This window comes from Bubalus bubalis, chromosome 14 (genome assembly GCF_019923935.1).
Source record: "Bubalus bubalis isolate 160015118507 breed Murrah chromosome 14, NDDB_SH_1, whole genome shotgun sequence".
In the NCBI taxonomy this organism is placed as follows: domain Eukaryota; kingdom Metazoa; phylum Chordata; class Mammalia; order Artiodactyla; family Bovidae; genus Bubalus; species Bubalus bubalis.
This window is the reverse complement of record NC_059170.1, coordinates 66,531,341-66,556,388: the sequence shown is the minus strand read 5'-3', so window position 1 is coordinate 66,556,388 and position 25,048 is coordinate 66,531,341. Positions and strand designations below refer to the sequence as shown.

At 43.2% G+C, this 25,048-nt stretch overlaps 1 long non-coding RNA gene across 5 annotated transcripts in view; it reads left to right on the top strand.

The window, feature by feature from the left end:
• LOC123329266 overlaps positions 1-25,048 on the top strand; it is a 90,265-nt gene that overhangs the window by 8,643 nt on the left and 56,574 nt on the right. For 3 of the 5 annotated variants that reach the window (XR_006544657.2, XR_006544656.1, XR_006544653.2), the window contains exons 2-3: positions 3,550-3,591; positions 3,699-3,809. This is a non-coding gene — a long non-coding RNA (uncharacterized LOC123329266). Of the gene's footprint in view, positions 1-3,549; positions 3,592-3,698; positions 3,810-20,540; positions 20,615-21,215; positions 21,356-21,403; positions 21,461-25,048 lie in introns of those variants that run through there. The other 2 variants (XR_006544655.1, XR_006544654.2) reach the window with 2 other exon arrangements.

Sequence of the window (25,048 nt, the reverse complement as noted above, 5' to 3'; positions counted from 1 at the left end):
TCAGCAGGGAGAAAAGCTGTTAGACTTGGCTGAAGCAAAGCAAGGTGCCCCAACCCACCCCCTGGTATGTGTGTGCAGTTATGTTTTTCCTAGAGAAAGTGAATCGATTTTCTGAAGTTTCCTAAAGTGACTGTGAATTAGCTTGTGATGCTTTTAAAGACATCTGTCCACAGATTCACACTTGGAGCCAACTTGCTAGCGAATCAGTTTAGAAGGCTGATTTTCCCATGCCTGGCTTCTTCATATGAACCCCTGGCTATTTTGTTACAGGTGGTGATAGTGGAGGGTGGGCCTGAATGAGGGCAAAGGCCAGGACTGTTTTGCTCGTTTTTTTCATCCTTAGGACACAAGTCAGCACTCAGAATAACTATTTGTTGGCCAAGTTCATGAATCGCCAAGTTACTGGTTTAGTAAATGGAACTGGCAGGCCAGCCGCTCCGGCGGTTACAGGTCCTGGGTGGATACACGTGGTCCCGCCAGGCCACTCACCTTGCATCCTTCCACCTGGAGCCAGCGCGTTTGGGTGCTGACTGCCTCAGCTGCGCTGGTTCACTTTCCCTCTGGCCGGTTATTAGCCTGGTAGGTTCAGGGCCCTTTTAGAAACGGCCAGTACGCTAGCTCTGCTGCCCTGCTTAGGGTGGGCAGCAGGAACCTTGGCTTAGCGCCCCCACCAGCCCCACTATGACTCCATCAGCTTGCTGGTGGGGCCCATCGGAGGCAGGGTTAGCATAAGGTAGGACTTATTTACCTTGAAGTCTAACTGCAATAGGGTTCAGAATGCTCCTGTTTTGCCCTATGCCCTTTGTCTTCCCTCTTTGTCCAGGCAGAGGGATTTTTAAATTTGAAAGGGTACTATTGGTTCAGAACTGAGCATCCCAGCCAAGCGCAAAAGGGTAGCAGTGGCTTCTGGGAAGTGACCCAAACCTACCAGCAACCACTGCGGAAACCAGTCACCAGCCTGCCCTGGACCTCGCCTGGGGTCATCTCTGTGTCATCTCAGGGTCGTCCTACCACTGGGATGGATGCTCACCCAGGATTCAGTTTTCCCCAAGCCTGGCCCTCTAGCTTAACAGCTGGAAAGGGCAGTGTTCCAAGTCGATGGAATTGGGCAATTCCAGATATTTCTTTTCAGTTGGTCGATTGTTTGTATCTGTTGCATTCAGCGTGCCTAGGAAAACGCCAGGAGCTTTAAGGACCTAATTGACAATAGACATGGTTGCCAGGGGTGAGCTGAGAGAGAAGGATGAACGGGTGGAGCACAGAGGATTTGGGGGCAGTGAAAACACTCTGTATGATACTGTGGTGATGCATACAAGTCGTCATGTACTTGTCCGAACCCACAGAACATACACCACCAAGAGTGAACCCTAGTGTAAACTATGGACTTTGGGCAGTGATCCAAGGGGTAACACCACTTTGAGGCATCTGTGTAGATCCATCAGTTACAACAAATGCCCCACTCTGGTGGGGGATGTTGATGGGGGAGCCCACCCATGTCTGGGGGCAGGAAGTAGATGGGAAATCTCTTCACATCCCCCTCATTTTTGCTTTGAACCTAAAACAGCTCTAAAAATAGTCTGAAAAGGAATAGACATGGTTTCCTCCCTCAAAAGTGGAGGGATGTGATGGGCAGAGATTGTGTTGGCAGCTGAAGAATGCTGTGCAGACTCGGGGGTGGGTGAGGAGTCCCATCCCCGGGTGCCTTGTTGGTGATTTTGAGGCTCTGAAATAGACTCGCTCCTCTGAAAGTAAAGTACAAGAATAGAAAGTCATGGATTAGGACATGGAGCCCACGGGTATGCAAAGTGGCAGATCCTGACGTGAGGGGCTGCCTGCACATGCAAGAGCCTGAAGGACAGGCTGCAGTTGGTTATCACAGGAGCTCATCTAGGAACCTGCCCCACCACACTTGCCTGTCCCCTCCTTCACCCTCGGGGAGCAGGCCCTGAGCTGAGTGCAGGCAGGAAACGATGTCACATGCTTTGTTTATTCTGGAGCAGATTGTGAGCATGGCTGGGCCTCCCTGTCTGCTTCTCTGTGGCCTGAACACCTGCTGACCATGTGGCCAGGCCTGGGCAAGCCTGGGATGAAGGCCCTGTGGAAGGCCCTGCCCATGGCATCCAAGCCTGCAGGCTGCCCTGTTGGCTAATTCCCACCTGGGGTATTTTGCTCACTCCTGGTTGCTGGGGGCTGGGAGAAGGGGGGCATGTCAGGATGACCTTTCTCATCTTTGGTTTGAACTCCTACAATTTGTGACTTTTTTAAGAATTAGTTCAGTGGTTCTTGGATGTGGATGATCATGGAAATCACTCATCTGTGTTTTGCTGGTTCTAATGGAATTGGTCTGGCGGTGACCTCTGCAGTGGGAATGTTTAAAGCTCCCTCAGATGATTTGAGGGACTTCCCAGGTGTCTCAGTGGTAGAGAATCCTCCTGCCAGTTCAGGAGACAAAGGAGATACAGGTTTGAATCCTGGGTCAGGAAGATCCTCTGGAGGAGGGATGGCAAGCCACTCCAATAGTCTTGCCTGGGAAATCCCATGTCATGGGTCCTGGCGGGCTACAGTCCACTGGGTCGCAAAGAGTCGGACATGAATGAGCATGCATGCACATATGATTTGAGTACTGGGCATAATGGGGGCCTCACTGGCCCAGCTGAAGCATTTCTAGATCTGATGATTTGGTTTACACAAAGCAGGGGTGATGTGGAAAAGAAAGATTGAATTCTGATGCTGCTGTGGTTCCCAGTCTTCTCTCTGTGTTCTTTAAGGATAAATCCACCAGGTGAACAGTCTCTTCCCTTTTGAGTTGTTGGCTTAAAAAATAATCACAACCTAAAAGTTGAGAATTATATTTTATTTGGTGGGAATTTTTAGGACTTCAAGCCTGCGGGAAACAACATCTAACATAACCCTGAGAGAACTTTCCGAGGAGGGGTCAGGTTATATAGAAGTTTGCAACAAAGGGCAGGTAGTTTGAACATCAAAAGTATTTTCATGAATTAAAATCAGATGTCTCAAGGAATTTAGCGCTTTCCTTTGTATGGGAAGATGCAGGAATCTGGGCTCACTGAAATCATTCTTTGTGTATATGCATCTCAGCTTTCTGGGGCCAGTGTCCTGTTTTTTTCACATCCTGAGTTCCTCAGAGCTCACTGTAGGGAGTGGCTACAGCCTAATGGCTGCCAGATTGTAGAGGTATTTTTCTCTTTCTCGAGTGTCCCTAGGGCTCAGGAATTCACATTTGGAGGGCTGGAGCCGCTGATGACTCTGACATCCTTGTTTACTGATATGGCAGAAAATACGCTATACCTCTCAGAGTAAAGGACTTAAAAAGGCTTTTGACATACATTATGCATCCAATATGATACGGAATGCCCAGTGAAATTTTGAATTTCAGAAACAGTGAATTTTTTAAAAGGGTAAGTATGTCCTATGAAATATTGTGGGTATACTTATACTAAGAAATTATTCAGATTCAACTGGGCATCCTGTATTTTTATTTTATAAACTGGGAGACGTAATAGATAAATGGATTTTTTTTTCTTACAGATGACAAAAACCCAACTCAAACAACTGAAGCAAAACAAAAAGGTAAATCAACGGGTTTATATAACTGACAAGTCCATGCATTGGGGCTGTATTTAGATGTATCCAGGGAACTCTCTCCATATTTCTTAGCTCTTTTTTTCTCCATACAGGTCTTTCTATATAGAGGGAAAGAAGGCCCTTGGGGGCTGTGGCCTCACAGAATCCTAACAGCTTGTGATCCCAGTGGAAGAAATCATCTCTTCTGAGCATTGCAGAAACAGGTAAGGCTGATTTTTTAAAAATATTTATTTGGCTGTGCTGGATCTTTGATTGCAGCATGTGGGGTGTTCAATCTTCATTTCGGCCTGCGGGGTCTCTAGTTGCAGCATGGGAGTCTAGTTCTGTGACCAGGGATTCAACCTGGGCCCCCTGCATTGGGAACTCGGTGACTTAGCTCCTGGACTGCCAGGGAAGGCTCAAGGCTGGTTTTTCTGGCTTGAGCCACACATCTACCCCTGAATGACTGTGGCCAACGAAGTTGAATGGTTAATTTGCTCTTAGGTTTTTCCCGTGGCCACCCCTGGGGCCAGAGGGGTGGTTATTCTCACCCCAAATTACAGGACTGACCAGCATTACAAGAGACAATATTACACCCACACAATATGGGTGGTTTTCCAAGGGAAAGGATTTTGAGCAGGTTTCCATCTATTCCATGCAAAGAGAAAATGCACCTCTTGCTCATCCCAAATGTGAACATCTCTTGTCTAAGGAAGGGAAGACCTGAATTAGTTGGGATGGCTGTGGGGTGAGAAAGAGTGGGCAATTCCCCAAGGGTCTCTAAATGAACTTCCCAGTTATTCAGTTGTTCTAGCAGAAGAGCACGCACACCTCACTAGCTCTCTGCCATCCAGCAGGGCCTTCTGTATGGAGAAGAGACCAAGGTCTTTTTTATTTAAATTTTTATTTTATTTTGGAGTATAGTTGATTTCCAGTCTTGTGTTAGTTTCAGGTATAGCAAAATGATTCCATTTAGTTATTATAGCAAAGTGATTCACTTATGCATATGTATGTATCTCTCAAATTCCTTTCCCATATCAGTTGTTACAGAGTTTTGAGTCGAGTTCCCAGTGCTCTACAGTAAGTCCTTGTGGATTATCTACTTTATATATAGTAGTGTGTATTGTTAATCCCAATTTCCTAATTTATTCTTCCCCCCACCTTTCCCTTTTGGTAACCAAAAGTTTTGTTTTTTTTAAGTCTGTTAGTCTCTTTCTGCTTTGTAGGTAAATTCATTTGTATCATTTTTTAGATTCCACATGAAAGTGATATGGTGATATTTGTCTTTCTTGGTCTGATTTACTTCATTTAGTATGATCATCTCTGGGTCCATCTATGTACCACTTCTTGATCCATTCATCTGTTGATGGATATTAAGATGGCTTCCCTGTCTTGGCTCTTGTGAGCACTGCTGCAATAAACATTGGGTGCATATATCTTTTTGACATATGGTTTTCTCGGGATATTTGCCCAGGAGTGCAGTTGCTGGATCATATGGTAGCAAGGTCTTTATTTGTGGTGGGGGCTAGAGGATCAGTGCTGCCCTTACAAGGGGCATCCTTCTTCCAGCTCTGTACCCCACTATGGCTGTGAAAGTTGGAAACCCCTCAGTCTGCTGTGGTTGAAGACCCCCTTTTCTGATGTCTGAGTGGCTCATCCTTAACATTCTGACTTGCACTGTGCCTTGGTAACCTCACCAGGGTGACACCCCAAAATTCTCTGACCCTGTGGGTGCTGGCTAGTTAATTACACTAGAAGAAGCAGGCAAGCTCTAGGAGTTGCCCACATCTGCTTTGTGTTGCGGCCTTTTTGTTCATGGGACTCACATTTGAATTCTCAACTGTCCTGTAGAACACAAGCTTCTTAAAGTCAGGGATTCTTTCTTTCCTTTCCTTTGTTGAATGGGGCTTTGTTGAATGTGTTAAGTTTCTGGAAAAATGGGGAAGAAGGCTCCCTTACCCTCCTGTCCCCAGTTCTCATAAGCCAACCTTCCCATTTCACATACTTCTCCACCAGGAAGTGTGTATCAGAATCAACATTTTCAAGCAAAATTGCCTGTCTCATCCTTTAGGAAATTCTAATTGAGAAGGTAGGAATATTAGGTTGCATTGGAATGTACATTTTGGTTTTTGAAGAGCTCCACCAATAATTCTGATATACCACTCTCTCCTTCCCACAAATCACCTTCAACTGCAAATAATTGTGAAATAATTCTCTTTTATGGCTTAGAATACAAAAACCAAGCCTGGAGCAACAGTGCCTGTGGTTGGATTTCAGTACATCTTCACACTGTGGTACAGCATGATTGTGGTGGGAATCACTGTGTAGAAAGGTCAGCCGAGCAGAGTTGCATGTCACTAACCTATTTTAGTCTTATATGTAGAAATACTTACATACAAGCACAAAGAGATCTCTAGAAAAAGAGATTCCTTAACTGAGGGAGGTGGTTCCCCTTCTTACGATGACTTAGCTTTAGTTCCGACAGAGCTTGAGGAAGGCACTTTCCCACAGTCAAGTCTCCTCCACCCCCATCCCACTCCACTCAAGGTAGACCACTCCTCTCAAGAACCAGTGGGAGCATAACTAAACTCTATGGTTATCTGGTCTCAATACTTAGGGCTTCAATGACAACAAATGAATAAGAATCATTCAAGAAGTCAGGGACCTCTCCCACCCCTGCTCTTCACAGCAGCACCCCGCCCCCTACAAATAAAAGCAGTATTTTCCAGTCAAGCTATTTTCGACATTGCATGTTTATACATGCGGATATTAGCATCTTTGTTGTTCCATTGATAAGTCATGTCTGACTCTTTGTGACCCCATGGACTGTAGCATGACAGGCTTACCTGTCCTTCACTATCTCCCAGAGTTTGCTCAAACTCATGTCCATTGAGTCGATGATGCCATCCAATCATCTCATTCTCCGTCGTCCCCTTTTCCTCCTGCCTTCAATCTTTCCCAGCATCAGGGTCTTTTCCTAAAGTCAGCTCCTTACATCAGATCAGATCAGATCAGTCGCTCAGGTGGTGACAATACTGGAACTTTGGCATCAGTCCTTCCAATGGTATTCAGTGTTGATTTCCTTTAGGACTGACTGGTTGGATCTCCTTGCTGTCCAAGGGACTCTCAAGAGTCTTCTCCAGCACCACAGTTCGAAAACATCAATTCTTCAGCACTCAGCCTTCTTTCTGGTCCAACTCTCATTTCCATATGTGACTACTGGAAAAAACATCTAACATTTAATCAATCAACATCTAACCAAATTCATTTTAGATTAGATTTAGATCATTAAATTAAAATTAACATCTAACCAAATCCATTATTATCAGATTCATACTTGAACTAAAATGGTCATATTTTATAATTAAAAATAAAAATCTTTCCTCATTGAATTCCTTCCCTAACAGTGGAAACCTTTCCACTGAAATACAGCTACAGAGCTTCTGTGCCCCACCCTCCCAAGGGATTTGAAGTTACTGTCTAAAGAAGCCACGCACAAGCCCCATATGCTCTGCGGATTTAAGATTTACCTTGATAACCACTGAAACTTTTCTTATTCTGCAGCGTAATAGATCTGGGCTTATTTTAATGTAAAATAAGATTTTAAATCATAAACCATCAGGAAAGCCAAAATAAACAATAAATGGTATCATATAACTTGTTCAGTTCAGTCGCTCAGTCGTGTCCGACTCTTTGCGACCCCATGAATCGCAGCACACCAGGCCTCCCTGTCCATCACCAACTCCCGGAGTTCACTCAAACTCATGTCCATCGAGTCAGTGATGCCATCCAGCCATCTTGTCCTCTGTCATCCCCTTCTCCTCCTCCCCCCAATCCCTCCCAGCATCAGGATCTTTTCCAATGAGTCAACTCTTCGCATGAGGTAGCCAAAGTGTTGGAGTTTCAGCTTTAGCATCAGTCCTTCCAATGAACATCCAGGACTGATCTCCTTCAGAATGGACTGGTTGGACCTCCTTGCAGTCCAAGGGACTCTCAAGAGTCTTCTCCAACACCACAGTTCAAAAGCATCAATTCTTTGGTGCTCAGCTTTCTTCACAGTCCAACTCTCACATCCATACATGACCACTGGAAAAACCATAGCCTTGACTAGATGGACCTTTGTTGGCAAAGTAATGTCTCTGCTTTTGAATATGCTGTCTAGGTTGGTCATAACTTTCCTTCCAAGGAGTAAGCATCTTTTAATTTCATGGCTGCAGTCACCATCTGCAGTGATTTTGGAGCCCCAAAAAATAAAGTCAGCCACTGTTTCCACTGTTTTCCCATCTATTTGCCATGAAGTGATGGGACCAGATGCCATGATCTTAGTTTTCTGAATGTTGAACTTTAAGCCAACTTTTTCACTTTGCACTTTCACTTTCATCAAGTGGCTTTTTAGTTCCTCTTCACTTTCTGCCATAAGTGGTGTCATCTGCATATCTGAGGTTATTAATATTTCTCCTGGCAATCTTGATTCCAGCTTGTGCTTCTTTCAGCCCAGCATTTCTCATGGTGTACTCTGCATATAAGTTAAATAAGCAGGGTGACAGTATACAGCCTTTGACGTACTCCTTTTCCTATTTGAAACCAGTCTGTTGTTCCATGTCCAGTTCTAACAGTTGCTTCCTGACCTGCATATAGGTTTCTCAAGAGGCAGGTTGGGTGGTCTGGTATTCCCATCTCTTTCAGAATTTTCCACGGTTTACTGTGATCCATCAGTCAAAGGCTTTGGCATAGTCAATAAACCAGAAATAGATATTTTTCTGGAACTCTCTTGCTTTTTCGATGATTCAGCGGATGTTGGCAATTTGATCTCTGGTTCCTCTGCCTTTTCTAAAACCAGCTTGAACATCAGGAAGTTCACGGTTCACATATTGCTGAAGCCTGGCTTGGAGAATTTGAGCATTACTTTACTAGCATGTGAGATGGGTGCAATTGTGCAGTAGTTTGAGCATTCTTTGGCATTGCATATAACTAACTCTTTGCTACATCGCTTTAGTCATGTCTGATTCTGTGCGACCCCATAGACGGCAGCCTACCAGGCTTCCCGTCCCTGGGATTCTCCAGGCAAGAACACTGGAGTGGGTTGCTGTTTCCTTCTCCAATATAACTCTTTACAAGGGTTAAAAACTTTTAAGAACATAGACTCACATAAGTATGTAGAAAATAACAATGTTTTCTCACTGTTATATAAGTTATGACTGTAGTTACTAAGGAGAGCTGCCCAAAATAGGTGTCAAAGAATTTAAATAGTTTAACATTTGTTGCCTCTTTTAGTATAAACTTACCGAGACAGTGAGGTTGAATGGTAGAGGAAAAAAGTTCCTGATCCACTGTATCTTTCACCATCTTGCTAAGTGTTTGTCAAGAACATTTTTTTTAAGGAAAGATGGCAGGTCCTTAGGTCCTTCATTTTACCATCAGTGTGATGGCTTTTATTACACACAAAATAATTAGGAGTCCCGATCAATTTATAGTTCTCTCAGTTCATTCTCTTTAACTCTCAAGCCTTTTTTCATTGCAGAGATATTGTCATATTTAGTTTTTATTTTTTTTAATGCCATTTTGCCTTGAGATTATTGAGGGTATATAGTCTTGGGAAAATAAATGCCTAAATAAATCAGTTTTGAGATCATTTTTAACTTTATTATATTTAGCTGTTGCTGCTGCTGCTAAGTCACTTCAGTTGTGTCGGACTCTGTGTGACCCCATAGACGGCAGCCCACCAGGCTCCCCCATCCCTGGGATTCTCCAGGCAAGAATACTGGAGTGGGTTGCCATTTCCTTCTCCAATGCATGAAAGTGAAAAGTGAAAGTGAAGTTGCTCAGTCGTGTCCGACTCTTAGCGACCCCATGGACTGCAGCCTACCAGGCTCCTCCGTCCATGGGATTTTCCAGGCAAGAGTACCAGAATGGGGTGCCATCGCCTTCTCCGATTTAGCTGTTAAGTCAGTTAAATATAATATTGTACTATTAAGACAGTTCTAAAAAAGAAGAAGAAAGAAAAGCACTGACTTGTTGTTTGCCCATTGTAGTGGTATAAATAGTCCCAGAAATCAGAAATGGCTTATTTCTAGCTACCAGCATGTCTCACTGAATGTGAAGTTGGGAAGCAATAGCACAAGTTGGTATGAGGAGGCAGGATCAGCAGACTGGAGCACAGTAGTGATGTTAACCTATACACATAAAGATGCACATAACCTGTGTGTATAATTTAACCAATTCTTTTAGAGAGAATACCCATATAATCCACCAAGGTCAGGAAACAGAACACTGCCAGTGCCCCATGCATCCACCACATGCCCTTTCCCATTTATAATCTCCTCTTCCCCATGAGAGTTAACCATATCCTCACTTTTATGGTGGTCTCTCCCATACTATTCTTTATACTTTGGCCACCTAAGTATACATCCCTAAACATTCTGATTTAATTTGGCCTATTTTGAACTGTATGTAAATGAAATCATAGTCTGTGCATTCTTTTGAGATTTGTGAGATTCATCCATGTTGAGGCATGGAGCTGGAGTTCATTCATTTTTACTGCTGTCTAGGGTTCCAGGGTATGAATGTTGGTTAATCATGTGCTGGAACTGGCTTGTACAGGCTCAGAGAGCTGACTGTTGAATGTTCAGGAATTTTGCAGGCTGGTTAATACCATGTTGGGAGCCTAAAATCGGCCAGGATGGGAGTATTTCTGTTCAGTTCAGTCACTCAGTCACGTGTGACTTTTTGCGACCCCATGAATTGCAGCACTCCAGGCCTCCCTCTCCATCACCAACTCCCAGAGTTTACTCAAACTCACGTCCATCGAGTCAGTGATGCCATCCAGCACCCTTGTCTTGTTCCTGACTTTAGGGGAAATGCTTTCAATTTTTCACCATTGAGGATAATGTTTTCTGTGGGTTTGTGAGAGTTGGACTGTGAAGAAGGCTGAGGGCTGAAGAATTGATGCTTTTGAACTGTGGTGCTAGAGAAGACTCTTGAGAGTCCCTTGGACTGCAGGGAGATCCAACCAGTCCATTCTGAAGGAGATCAGCCCTGGGATTTCTTTGGAAGGAATGATGCTGAAGCTGAAACTCCAGTACTTTAGCCACCTCATGCGAAGAGTTGACTCATTGGAAAAGACTCTGATGCTGGGAGGGATTGGGGGCAGGAGGAGAAGGGGACGACAGAGGACAAGATGGCTGGATGGCATCACCGACTCGATGGACGTGAGTCTGAGTGAACTCCGGGAGTTGGTGATGGACAGGGAGGCCTGGCGTGCTGCGATTCATGGGGTCGCAAAGAGTCGGACACGACTGAGCAACTGAACTGATGTTCCTTCTATTCCTGCTTTCTGGAGAGTTTTTCTCATAAATGGATGTTGAATTTTGTCAAAGGCTTTCTCTGCATCTATTGAGATAATCATATGGCTTTTATTTTTCAATTTGTTAATGTGGTGTATTACATTGACTGATTTGCGGATATTGAAGAATCCTTGCATCCCTGGGATAAAGCCCACTTGGTCATGGTGTATGATCTTATTAATGTGCTGTTGGATTCTGATTGCTAGAATTTTGTTAAGGATTTTTGCATCTATGTTCATCAGTGATATTGGCCTGTAGTTTTCTTTTTTTGTGGCATCTTTGTCAGGTTTTGGTATCAGGGTGGTGGTGGCCTCATAGAATGAGTTTGGAAGTTGACCTTCCTCTGCAATTTTCTGGAAGAGTTTCAGTAGGATAGGTGTTAGCTCTTCTCTAGATTTTTGGTAGAATTCATCTGTGAAGCCGTCTGGACCTGGGCTTTTGTTTGCTGGAAGATTTCTGATTACAGTTTCAATTTCCATGCTTGTGATGGGTCTGTTAAGATTTTCTATTTCTTCCTGGTTCAGTTTTGGAAAGTTGTATTTCTAAGAATTTGTCCATTTCTTCCACATTGTCTATTTTATTGGCATATAGTTGCTGATAGTAGTCTCTTATGATCCTTTGTATTTCTGTGTTGTCTGTTGTGATCTCTCCATTTTCATTTCTAATTTTATTGATTTGATTTTTCTCCCTTTGTTTCTTGATGAGTCTGGCTAATGGTTTGTCAATTTTATTTATCCTTTCAAAGAACCAGCTTTTGGCTTTGTTGATTTTTGCTATGGTCTCTTTTGTTTCTTTTGCATTTATTTCTGCCCTAATTTTTAAGATTTCTTTCCTTCTACTAACCTTGGGATTCTTCATTTCTTCCTTTTCTAGTTGCTTTAGGTGTAGAGTTAGGTTATTTATTTGACTTTTTTCTTGTTTCTTGAGATATGCCTGTATTGCTATGAACCTTCCCCTTAGGACTGCTTTTACAGTGTCCCACAGGTTTTGGGTTGTTGTGTTTTCATTTTCATTCGTTTCTATGCATATTTTGATTTCTTTTTTGATTTCTTCTGTGATTGTTGGTTATTCAGCAGCGTGTTATTCAGCCTCCATATGTTGGCATTTTTAATAGTTTTTCTCCTGTAATTGAGATCTAATCTTACTGCATTGTGGTCAGAAAAGATGCTTGGAATGAGTTCAATTTTTTTAATTTACCAAGGCTAGATTTATGGCCCAGGATGTGATCTATCCTGGAGAAGGTTCTGTGTGTGCTTGAGAAAAAGGTGAAATTCATTGTTTTGGGGTGAAATAACCTATAGATATCAATTAGGTCTAACTGGTCTATTGTATCATTTAAAGTTTGTGTTTCTTTGTTAATATTCTGTTTAGTTGATCTAGCCATAGGTGTGAGTGGGGTATTAAAGTCTCCCACTATTATTGTGTTATTGTTAATTTCCCCTTTCATACTTGTTAGCATCTGTCTTACATATTGTGGTGCACCTATGTTGGGTGCATATATATTTATAATTGTTATCTCTTCTTCTTGGATTGATCCTTTGATCATTACTTAGTGTCCTTCTTTGTCTCTTTTCACAGCCTTTGTTTTAAAGTCTATTTTATCTGATATGAGTATTGCTACTCCTGCTTTCTTTTGGTCTCTATTTGCATGGAATATCTTTTTCCAGCCCTTCACTTTCAGTCTGTATGTGTCCCCTGTTTTGAGGTGGGTCTCTTGTAGACAGCATATGTAGGGGTCTTGTTTTTGTATCCATTCAGCCAGTCTTTGTCTTTTGGTTGGGGCATTCAACCCATTTACATTTAAGGTAATTATTGATAAGTATGATCCCGTTGCCATTTACTTTATTGTTTTGGGTTCAAGTTTATACACCCTTTTTGTGTTTCTAGAGATTGTCCTTTAGCATTTGTTGGAGAGCTGGTTTGATGGTGCTGAATTCACTCAGTTTTTGCTTGTCTGTAAAGCTTTTGATTTCTCTTTCATACTTGAATGAGATCCTTGCTGGGTACAGTAATCTGGGCTGTAGGTTATTTTCTTTCATCACTTTAAGTATGTCTTGCCATTCCCTCCTGGCCTGAAGAGTTTCTGTTGAAAGATCAGCTGTTATCCTTATGGGAATCCCCTTGTATGTTATTTGTTGTTTTTCCCTTGCTGCTTTTAATATTTGTTCTTTGTGTTTGATCTTTGTTAATTTGATTAATATGTGTCTTGGGGTGTTTCGCCTTGGGTTTATCCTGTTTGGGACTCTCTGGGTTTCTTGGACTTGGGTGATTATTTCCTTCCCCATTTTAGGGAAGTTTTCAACTATTATCTCCTCAAGTATTTTCTCATGGTCTTTCTTTTTGTCTTCTTCTTCTGGGACTCTTATGATTCGAATGTTGGAGCTTTTAATATTGTCCTGGAGGTCTCTGAGGTTGTCCTCATTTCTTTTAATTCGTTTTTCTTTTTTCCTCTCTGATTCATTAATTTCTACCATTCTGTCTTCTACTTCACTAATCCTATCTTCTGCCTCCATTATTCTACTATTTGTTGCCTCCAGAGTGTTTTTAATTTCACTTATTGCATTATTCATTATATATTGACTCTTTTTTATTTCTTCTAGGTCCTTGTTAAAACTTTCTTGCATCTTTCAATCCTTGTCTCCAGGCTATTTATCTGTGATTCCATTTTGATTTCAAGGTTTTGGATCATTTTCACTATCGTTATTCAGAATTCTTTATCAGGTAGATTCCCTATCTCTTCCTCTTTTGTTTGGTTTGGTGGGCATTTATCCTGTTCCTTTACCTGCTGGGTATTCCTCTGTCTCTTCATCTTGTTTATATTGCTGAGTTTGGGGTGTCCTTTCTGTATTCTGGCAGTTTGTGGAGTTCTCTTGATTATGGAGTTTCCTCGCTGTGGATGGGGTTGTACAGGTGGCTTATCAAGGTTTCTTGTCTAGGGAAGCTTGTGTCGGTGTTCTGGTGAGTGGAGCTGAATTTCTTCTCTCTGGAGTGCAATGAGGTGGCCAGTAATGAGTTATGAGATGTCAGTGGGTTTAGAGTGACTGGGCAGCCTGTATATTGAAGCTCAGGGCTGTGTTCCTGTGTTGCTAGAGAATTTGTGTGGCTTGTCTTGCTCTGGAACTTGTTTGACCTTGGGTGGTGCTTGGTTTCAGTGCAGTTATGGAGGCGTTTGATGAGCTCCTATCCATTAATGTTCCCTGGAGTCAGGAGTTTTCTGGTGTTCTCAGGATTTGGACTTAAGCCTCCTGCTTCTGGTTTTCAGTCTTATTTTTACAGTAGTCTCAAGACTTCTCCTTCTATACAGCACCATTGATAAAACATCTAGGTTAAAGATGAAAAGTTTCTCCACAGTGAGGGACACCCAGAGAGGTTCACAGAGTTACATGGAGAAGAGAAGAGGGAGGAGGGAGTTAGAGGTGACCCGAATTAGATGAGGTGGAATCAAAAGAGGAGATAGCAAGCTAGCCAGTGATCACTTCCTTATTTGTGCTCCACAGTCTGGACTGCTCAGAGATATTCACGGAGTTATACAGAGAAGAGAAGAGGGAGGAAGGAGACAGAGGTGGCCAGGAGGATAAAAGGGGGGAATGAAAAAGAGAGAGACAGATCCAGCCAGTAATCAGTTCCCTAAGTGTTCTTCACCATCTGGAACACACAGAGATTCACAGAGTTGGGTAGAGAAGAGAATGGGAAGGGAGGAGACAGAGGTGACCTGGTGGAGAAAAAGGAGAGTCCAAAGAGGGAGAGAGCAGTCAAGCCAGAAATCTCGCTCCCAAGTAAAAATAGGTACTGAAGATTGGGTTCTTAAAGGTACAAAATTGATAACAAATACCAAAAAGCAAAGATTAAAAATCTAGAGTAGGGGTTGGATTTTCAAAAATACAATGTTAAAAAGAAAAAAAAAGTCACAGAAATTATTAAATATATATATATATATGAAGTTTGCTTTAAAAAATAGGGTCTTTTTTTTTTTTTCAAAAAGTAATAGCAGGTTATAAAAATGAAAATTAAAGGAGTAATAGAGGACTTAAAGATTTTAAAAAGTTAAAGAAAAAAGAAAAAAGAATGATCATAAAAATAGTAAAAATATATCTAGGACTTTCTCTGGTGTTGTTGTGGGCAGTGTGGGGTCAGTTCATTTTCAGATAGTTCCTTAGTCTGGCTTACATTTCTCAAGATCTATAGGCCCCTTCCTATGTAGTCCGTACTAACTACAGGGTTTTAATCTATTGCACCTGTTACTGCCAAGGCAGTTCCCTCTGTTTTAGCTTCTTCTGTTTGCTGGTCTCTTCAGTGTCTGATTTCTGCCCTGACACAAGGAGGGCGGTGGTGGACACTTTTTTAGGCTCACTTGTTCAGTCGCGCTGTGGGGAGGGAGGGGCGTGGCAAACAAATAACACTGGCATGTGCTCGCAGTGTCTCAGCCACACTGGGCCTGCCCCTGCTCACGGCGCGTCTGCCCTCCCTGCCCACACTGCTCAGGCTCTAGGTTGCTCTGCCAGGAACCGTCCGAGGCCGGCCCTGGGCTGCATGTACCTCCCAGGTCTAAGCCTCTCAGGTTCAGGCACTCAGGTAGTCCTCAGAGGCGTAGACTCAGTTGGGCCTGCGTTTTGTGCCCTTCCCAGGTCCGAGCAGCTCAGGTGATGAGGTGTTTGGCAAGCACGGTCACTGCGACTTATTGCCTCTCCCATCCCTGCCGCTTGGTTTTCTGGGTGTACAACTGGCGCACCTTCTCAGGCAGATGTTGACTGTCCAGAACCCCAAGAAGTCTTAGTTAGCAAAGAAGCCTGCTTGCAGTTTGGTAGATAATGTCTCTCTGGGGCTGCGATTGCTCCCTTCTGGCTCTGGCTGCCTGTCACAGGACAGGGATAGTCTGCAGCCCGCTAGTTCTGTTCAGTCCTTTGTTCTGTGCTCGGTCCTGGCGATGTCTTAGGTTAGGGTTTTTCGCGTGGTAGCTATCCCACAGTCTGGTTTGCTAGCCCAAGTTAGTTCGCTCAGATTGCCCTTGGGGCATTCAGGCCTGATCCTTACTCTAAGTAATGCAGCCCGCGCCCCCCTGCCCAGCCCCGCTTGCTAGTGGCAGGTGCAGGCATCTGTGCTGCTTCTCCACTGGGGGAGTTACCGTTGGGCTCGTAATCTGTGGGTTTTAATTATTTATTTATCTTTCCTCCCTGTTACGTTGCTCTCTGTGCTTCCAAGGCTCGGCACAGACTCGGCAGTGAGCATGTTTCCTGGTGTTTGGAAACTTCTCTCTTTTTAAGACTCCCTTCCCAGGACAGAGCTCCGTCCCTACCTCTTTTGTCTCTTTTTTTGGTCTTTTATATTTTTTCCTGCTGCTGCTGCTAAGTCGCTTCAGTCGTGTCTGACTCTGTGCGACCCCAGAGACGACAGCCCAACAGGCTCCCCCATCCCTGGGATTCTCCAGGCAAGAACACTGGAGTGGGTTGCCATTTCCTTCTCCAATAGTTTTTCCTACCTCCTTTCAAAGACAATGGGCTGCTTTTCTGGGTGCCTGATGTCCTCTGCCAGCATTCAGAAGTTGTTTTGTGGAATTTTACTCAGTGTTTAAATGTTCTTTTGATGAATTTGTGGGGGAGAAAGTGGTCTCCCCGTCCTATTCCTCTGCCATCCTAGGACCACCCTCCAGTAAACATCTTTTAATTTCATGGTTGCAGTCACCATCTGCAGTGATTTTGGAGCCCCCCAAAATAAAGTCAGCCACTGTTTCCACAGTTTCCCCATTTATTTGCCATGAAGTGATGGGACCAGATGCCATGATCTTAGTTTTCTGAATGTTGAGCTTTAAGGCAACTTTTTCACTCTCCTCTTTCACTTTCATCAAGAGGCTCTTTAGTTCTTCTTTATTTTCTGCCATAAGGGTGGTGTCATCAGCATATCTGAAGTTATTGATCCCGGCAATCTTGATTCCAGCTTGTGCTTCCTCCAGCCCAGCATTTCTCATAATTTACTCTGCTGCTGCTGCTAAGTCGCTTCAGTCGTGTCTGACTCTGTGCGACCCCATAGACGGCAGCCCACGAGGCTCCCCTGTCCCTGGGGTTCTCCAGGCAAGAGCACTGGAGTGGGGTGCCATTGAACTCTGCATATAAGTTAAATAATGTTACTGAGTCCAAACTCTCTCTGGCCGCGTGACAGGCCAGTGAATCAGAGATGAGATATGGAGGCAAGGAATACGACTTTATTTGGATAGCTGGCTGGGAATTCTTAGAAAAATGGGTGTCCATTCACAGATCTTCCACAGAATTTTCCAGTTCTTGGAATTTCACAATAGGAGGGCATATATAATTTCATTTCCACTGAAAAATGTCTCTAGATGATCTAGAGCTATTCAAATTATAGATATGCTCCTGAGTAGAATGGGCTTCCCAGGTGGCACTAGTGAAAAAGAACACCCCTGCCAGTGCAGGAGACATAAGAGACTCTGGTTTGATTTTATCTTCCTGGTTTAGGAAGATCCCCTGGAGGAGGACATGGCTACCCACTCTGGTATTCTTGCCTGGAGAGTCCCATGGACAGAGGAGCCTGGTGGGTTACAGTCCGTGGGGTCAGAAAGAGTTGGACAGGACTGAAGCAACTTAGTACACATGCACCTGAGTAGAATAAAGCCACATTATTTTTAAACTTTGTGAAGGGTGAGACTTTAAGAGAATCATTTCGTGACATGATAGTCATATGCAAGGGGAATGACCATCTATGAGGAGTGATGGGCATATTGAGAAGAGGGGAACATCCACAGACTACCCTCTCTCCACTGGACACCCGGGATCCCAATTCATAGCTTTTGTCTCCTTTACATTTTGGATGTTTCCATTTGTTCCTTCTGTGCCAGCTCCATGTTCCATTGGACTGGTGTGACCACTAAAAGTTGTCTCAATTTCGGCTTCAGTGACTTTGTTCTTATTTATCTTTCTGTCATTCTGAAAACAGTGTATCTGCCCTGTTATAGTCACTTCACGCCCAAGAGCCTGGGCTCAGCTCATCTCTTGTGGCTCTTTTTCCAGTTACAGTCTCTTCCAGAAAGAACTTTGGGATCTTTTTTTTTGCATAATAAAGACTCTCATATCTACTACGAGGGGGCTTCTCTGGTGCTCAGTGATAAAGAATCTACCTGCCAATGCTTTAGACATTGATTCAATTCCTGATCTGGGAAGATCCTACATGCTGCAGAGCAACTCAGCCTGTGCACCATAATTATTGAGCCTGTGCTCTAGAGCCTGGGAGCCGTAACTACTGAGCCCACGAGCTGCAACTCCTGAAGCCCACACGCCCCAGGGCCTGTGCTCCACAAGAGAAGCTGCTGCCATGAGAAGCCCACGCCCTACGACTCGAGAATAGTCGCTCGAATGAGCAAGAATAGCTGCTCTCTGCAAGCCTGCTCTCTGCAAGCCTGTGCAGCAACAAAGACCCAGCACAGCCAAAAATAGAATTATTTTTTAAAAATATCTGTGAGTAGCCTTCAGTGCTACTCAAAATGCAGTCTGTGATGAGAGAAAAATACAGAAAGTGAGTGTAAGCATCCAGAAAGTCTTTAGCAAGTTGACATCAATCCTCTTGCTGTGGCTAAAATGGGCCCTGGAATTACTGAAGTGTGTGAGGTGATGACCTGTGTGTGCAGGTTCCTAGTGCATCACAGCTGTAACATGAGGAAAGTAGGCTGACCTACGTCTTGATTTGCCCCAGCTGATCACCATTGTCCCTTTTTCACTCTCAGAAGTGTCCCAGTTTGGACCCTATATAAATGGTCTATTTGATTGCTATCCTCACTGCACGGCCTATATGTTCACCCTCAGCTCATCACCCCAAACCTCCCCATAATAAGCAGCTCCAGTGATTTCAAAGGACGCCAGAGAAACTTCCCGTCTAGTTCAAGTATGTTTCTACTTCAGGGATCTGACCCTAGGACTTATTTTCTTTCATTTCTCTTGGTGCCTTGTGAGGTATATTCCAGTCATTACAGAGAAAGCCCCACAGTGGGAGGGGAGAGTCTTGCTCATTGAGCAGTTTTCTGCACTGAGACATTACAGGAGTCAGGGGCCACAGGATACAAGGAGATGGACACAGGGAGTGCTTTTTATCTCACTGTAAGTTGACTGATGTTCTCTGTAAATGATGAATGGGTTTGTCCCGACCTATAGCTACTGCCTAAGTGGTCCCCCATGGGGAAGATGCTGAAAGTCAACTTGTCTGCAAATACAAACCCTCAACCTATTACTGCATCCGAAATTCTTATTTTCAGAGCTACTCTTTCTGTTAAACTTAGGAACAAATCTCTGTTAAAATGAAAATACTAGAGATTTTTCCTGATCTCTCAGAAGTTCAGCTGAAGTCCAAAGCTAAAACAAAGAAAGCCTCCAATTCTTGAGGCTTTGATACAAAACACGCCTCCACATTCTTCACCTCTGTCTCATCACCATCAAAAAAGAAAGGAAGAAACGTCCTTGGTGGTCCAGTGGTTAAGAATCCACCTTCCAGTTCAGGGGGTGAAGGTTTGATCTCTGGTGGAAGAACCAAGAATCCACATTCCATGTGGCCAGAAAGAAAAAGGAAATGAAAAGGAAGAAGTGGAAGTTCTGGTTAACTTGGGAGGAAATGGCATGCTCACGGGGGCAGACTGTCTGTAGGGGTGAATTGGGTGCCCTCCTTTGGCAGAGGCCAAGATTGGAGAGCCAGCAAGGAAGGAAAACCAGAATTTCTACTTTCCAGTCGAGCTCATCTTCCAGGAGAGGACATGTCCTAGGTTACTGAGCAGAAGAGTGGCTGGTCCCAGTTTGTGGTACCTAACTATGAACGCGGTCTTTAGCATGAAGGGTACCTAGCACAGCTTTTTGTTTTTTTCCTCCTATATTTGGCCTTTAACTGAAATTCTGGGGCAGTCTCTATCAACATTTCTTTTTTTATATATTTTAGATAAGAAGTGATTTATTAGAATAGGACTCTTGTGAGGTTTACAAGCAGGCAGGCAGGAAATGCCGTGTCCTGAGAACTTACTGGGCTACAGCTTTACAATCAAAGGAAAAGTGGGAAGGAGGAGGAGAACGTCTTTGTTTTTCTTGAGTAGACTTCATGCTTCCATCATCAACTTCTCATCCAGGTTGAGCAGGGGCGTTTTCTTGTCCCTTCATGGTCAAACTAGATCCACAAATGATTGTTTTTCCTGTGTGCAGAGAGCATGTCCTAGAGATCATTAACTTTCCGAGCTCACTGGACAGGAGGTAGGTCTCATGCCGCCATTATTTTATTGTTTAGGGGCCTGTCTTGTGGTTCCGTTGCATCTCTGTTGCTTGGTTTTGTGGTTAAGCAAACCTGCTTTCCTGAATAATCATTAATTTATAGGGCTCTCCCAAATTTTTTTTATGCTTACAATCCCCAAGTGGGATTAACTATGTAATTGCTTGCATGTCTCTTCATTTTGCTGTTCAGTCACTAAGACATGTCTGACAAATAGCCTGTAGCCCACCAGGCTCCCCTGCCCGTGGGATTTCCCAGGCAAGAACACTGGAATGGGTTGCCATTTTCTATCAACATTTCTTGACCCTGATCCTTTCCCCTCAAGTTGCCCTGGTTCCAGTAACTAAACTTTTCCCTCTTGAGCAGGGCTGAAATGAGCTGTGAGGCCATCCAGAGGCTTGGTGCAAACACTGCCCTGGTCCCAAAAAGCCAAGTACAAGGTGGGTACAGGGCTTTTCTCAGGGAAGACGGCTGGGTCAGCAAGCCGAGCACACGGCAGGATAGCTGAATGCCTGCTGGGCTTTGGGGAGTAGGGATATTTCACGGCCATGTTGGAGCCGAGAACATGGAAGAGAACATGGAAAAGATCCTGGAGCCCTTGATGTGTGCTGAATTTGGCCAGAGCTCCATGCTGCTGGCAGGCCCAGCTGGAAATTTGTTTACCCAGGGGACAGAGCATCAGATAAGCTTTGTGGTGGAAGAGTGCCATGATTCTCACTCTAAATCTTGCAATTAGAGGGAGACAGACAGATGATCCTATGAAACCTGAGGATGGTGAAGTTCTGGTGAATCTGAGGCAGAAATTTGCATCTGGGGTGAAAACTTTCATTTATAGAGAAGGGATTCCTAGAGAGAGCAGTTTGTGGGCAGAGTTTTAGAGAAATCAGGGTTGACTCAGAATTAAGATAGAGACCTAGGACTTTGGGATTCCTTGTGCTTTTTTTTTCCTGATTTTTTTCTTTTGAATTTTATTTAAATGATCTATATTTGGTAAAAAGGAGACTTACAAATATGCAATTGCTCTCTTTCTTTGCAATACAGGTTCCTCTAGGAGATGAGGATGACTAGGAGATGGGGATGACCTGTACGTTTGGGAATATATTACTCAGGGTTCCCCAGAGACAAAACCAATAGGAAGACGGATGGATGGATGGAGAAAGAGAGAGTGCTCACTATTTAGATACACATATATTTAATTAAAAATTTTTTTTTATTTTATTGGAATGTAGTTGATTTTAGAGAAGGAAATGGCAACCCACTCCAGTGTTCTTGCCTGGAGAATCCCAGGGACAGAAGAGCCTGGTAGGCTTCCATCTACAGGGTCGCACAGAGTTGGACACGGCTGAAACGACTTAGCAGCAGCAGCAGCATGGTTGATTTACAATGTTGTATTTGTTTCAGGTACACAACAAAGTGATTCAGCTATTCAGTGTGTGTACACACACACACACATACACACACACACACTCTCACTCATTTTTTCCAGATTCTTTTCTCATATAGGTTATTCCAAAATACTGAGTATAGTTCCCTATGCTATACCGTAGGTCCTTGTTGGTTGTCTATAGTAGTGTGTATATATTAATCCCAAGCTCTTGATTTATCCTGCCTCTCCACATTTCCCCTTTGGTAACCATAAGTTTGTTTTCCATATTTGTAAATCTGTTTCTGTCTTGCAAATAAGTTCATTTGTATCATTTTAAAATTAGTTTCTACGTATGTGTGATATCACATGATACTTGTCTTTGTCTTACTTCAGTTACTATGATAATCTCTAGGTCCATCCATGTTGCTACAAATGGCATTATTTCATTCTTTTTATGGCTGCGTAGTATTCCATTGTATATATATGTACCACATCTTCTTTATCCATTCCTCTGTTGATGGACATTTAGTTGCTTCTATGTCTGGGCTATGGTGTATAGTGACAACATGTGCTGATAAACCAGCTCTCTGTAAGAAAAAAAAAGAAGCCATAATTTGTATCATTTGCTGATTTCTGCTGTGACTAATTTATTTTCTGTTTTACAAAAATTAAATTTATTTTTAACTTATTTATTTTAATTGGTGGATGATCACTTTACAATATTGTGATGGTTTTTGCCATACACCAACATGAATTGTCCACAGGTATACATGTGTCCCCCTGATCCTGAAACCCCCTCCTACCTCCCTCCCCACCTGTCTCTCTAGGTTGTCCCAGAGCACCAACTCTGGGTGCTCTGCTTCATGCACTGAACTGCACTGTGTGACCAATTTTTTAAATGTTTGTTTATCGTGGTAAAAGTCACATAACACAAAACTTGCTATCTTAGCCGTGTTTAACTGTACAGCTAAGTATATTCACATTGTTCTGTGACTCACTGTCATCCACCTCCCGAATTTTTCACTATGTCCCTATTAAATACTAACTCCCCACCTACCCCTCAGCTTGGGATCTACCAGTGTACTTTCTGACTCTGGCAATTTTTGACCATTCTAGCTACCTCATAGAAGTGGAATCAAACATTTTTTGTCTGTACCTAATGTATATTGGAATGCATTTTTAGGGTTAACTTATGTCCTGCTGTCAGATTTGTTGTTGTTGTTCAGTCGCTCAGCTGTGTCCAACTCTGTGATCCCATGAACTGCTGCACACCAGGCTTCCCTGTCCTTCACCATCTCCCAGAGCTTGCTTAAACTCACGTCCATCAAGTCAGTGATGCCATCCAACCATTTCTCCTCTGTTGTCTCCTTCTCGTCCTGCCTTCAGTCTCTCCCAGCATCAAGGTCTTTTCCAATGAATTGGCTCATCACGTCAGGTGGCCAAAGTAGTGGAGTTTCAGCTTCAGCATCATTCCCTCCAAAGAAATCCCAGGGCTGATCTCCTTCAGAATGGACTGGTTGGATCTCCTTGCAGTCCAAGGGACTCTCAAGAGTCTTCTCCAACACCACAGTTCAAAAGCATCAATTCTTCAATGCTCAGCCTTCTTTATGGTTCAACTTTCACATCCACATTTGACTACTGGAGAAACCATAGCTTTAACTGCACAGAGCTTTGTCAGCAAAGTAATGTCTCTGTTTTTTAATATGCTGTCTAAGCTGGTCATAGGTTTTCTTCCAAGGAGTAAGCATCTTAATTTCATGGCTGCAGTCACCATCTGCAGTGATTTTGGAGCCCCCAAAAATAAAGTCTGTCACTGTTTCCATTGTTTCCCTATCTATTTGCCATGAAGTGATGGGATTGGACGCCATGATCTTCATTTTCTGAATGTTGAGTTTTAAGCCAGCTTTTTCACTCTCCTCTTTTTTCATCAAGAGGCTCTTTAGTTCCTCTTCGGTTTCTGCCATAAGGGTGGTGTCATCTGTGTATCTGAGGTTATTGATATTTCTCCCAGAAATCTGGATTCCAGCTTGTGCTTTCATCCAGCCTGGCATTTCACATGAATGTACTCTGCATATAAGTTAAATAAGCAGGGTAACAATATACAGCCTTGATGTACTCCTTTCCCAAATTGGAACCAGTCCGTTGTTCCTTGTGTGGCTCTAACTGTTGCTTCTTGACCTGCATACAGATTTCTCAGGAGGCAGGTTAGGTGGTCTGGTATTCCCATCTCTTTAAGAATTTTCCACTGTTTGTTGTGATTCACACAGTCAAAAGCTTTAGCATAGTCAATGAAGCAGAAGTGGATGTTTTTCTGGAATTCTCTTGCTTTTCCTGTGATCCAGTGGATGCTGGCAATTTATCTCTGATTCCTCTGCCTTTTCTAAATCCACTTTGAATATTTGGAAGTTCTTGGTTTATATACTGTTGAAGCTTTTCTTGGAGAATTTTGAGCATTACTTTGCTAGCATGTGAAAATATGAAATGAGTGCAGTTATGTGGTAGTTTGAACATTCTTTGGCATTGCCCTTCTTTGGGATTGGAATGAAAACTGACCTTTTCCAATCCTGTGGCCACTGCTGAGTTTTCCAAATTTGCTGACATATTGAGTGCAACACTTTAACTGCTTCATCTTTAAGTATTTGAAATAGCTCAGCTAGAATTCCATCACCTCCACTAGCTTTGTTCATAGTGATGCTTGCTAAGGCCCGCTTGACTTCGTACTCCAGATGTCGGGCTGTAGGCTAGTGATTACATGATCGTGATTATCCAGGTCATTAAGATACTTTTTGTATAATTTTTCTGTGTCTTCTTGCCACCTCTTCTTAATATCTTCTGCTTCTGTTAGGTCCATACCATTTCTGTCCTTTATTTTGTCCATCTTTGCATGAAATGTCCCCTTGGTATCACTAATTTTCTTGAAGTGATCTCTAGTCTTTCCCATTCTATTGTTCTCTATTTCTGTGCATTGATCACTTAGGAAGGCTTTCTTATCTCTCCTTGCTATTCTTTGGGACTGTGCATCCAGATGGATATATCTTTCCTTTTCTCCTTTGACTTTCACTTTTTTTCTTTTCTCAGCTATTTGTAAGGCCTCCCCAGACATCCATTTTGCCTTTTTTGCATCTCTTTTTCTTGGAGATGGTTTTGATCACTGCCTCCTGTGGAATGTTACAAACCTCCATCCATAGTTCTTCAGGCACTCTATCAGATCTAATCCCTTGAATCTATTTGTCACTTCTACGTATAATCTTAAGGGATTTGATTTAGGCCATCCTGAATGGCCTAGTGGTTTTCCCTACTTTCTTCAATTTGTCTGAATTTGGCAATAAGGAGTTCATGATGTGAGCCACACTCAGCTCCTGGTCTTGTTTGTACCTTCTTTTTTCCCCATGTACTATACACTAGGCCCTGGCCAGCTATTCACTTTATACACGCCAGTGTATATATGTAAGTCTCAGTCTCTCAATTTATCCTCCCCACCCCTTTCCGCCCTTGGCTTCCACACATT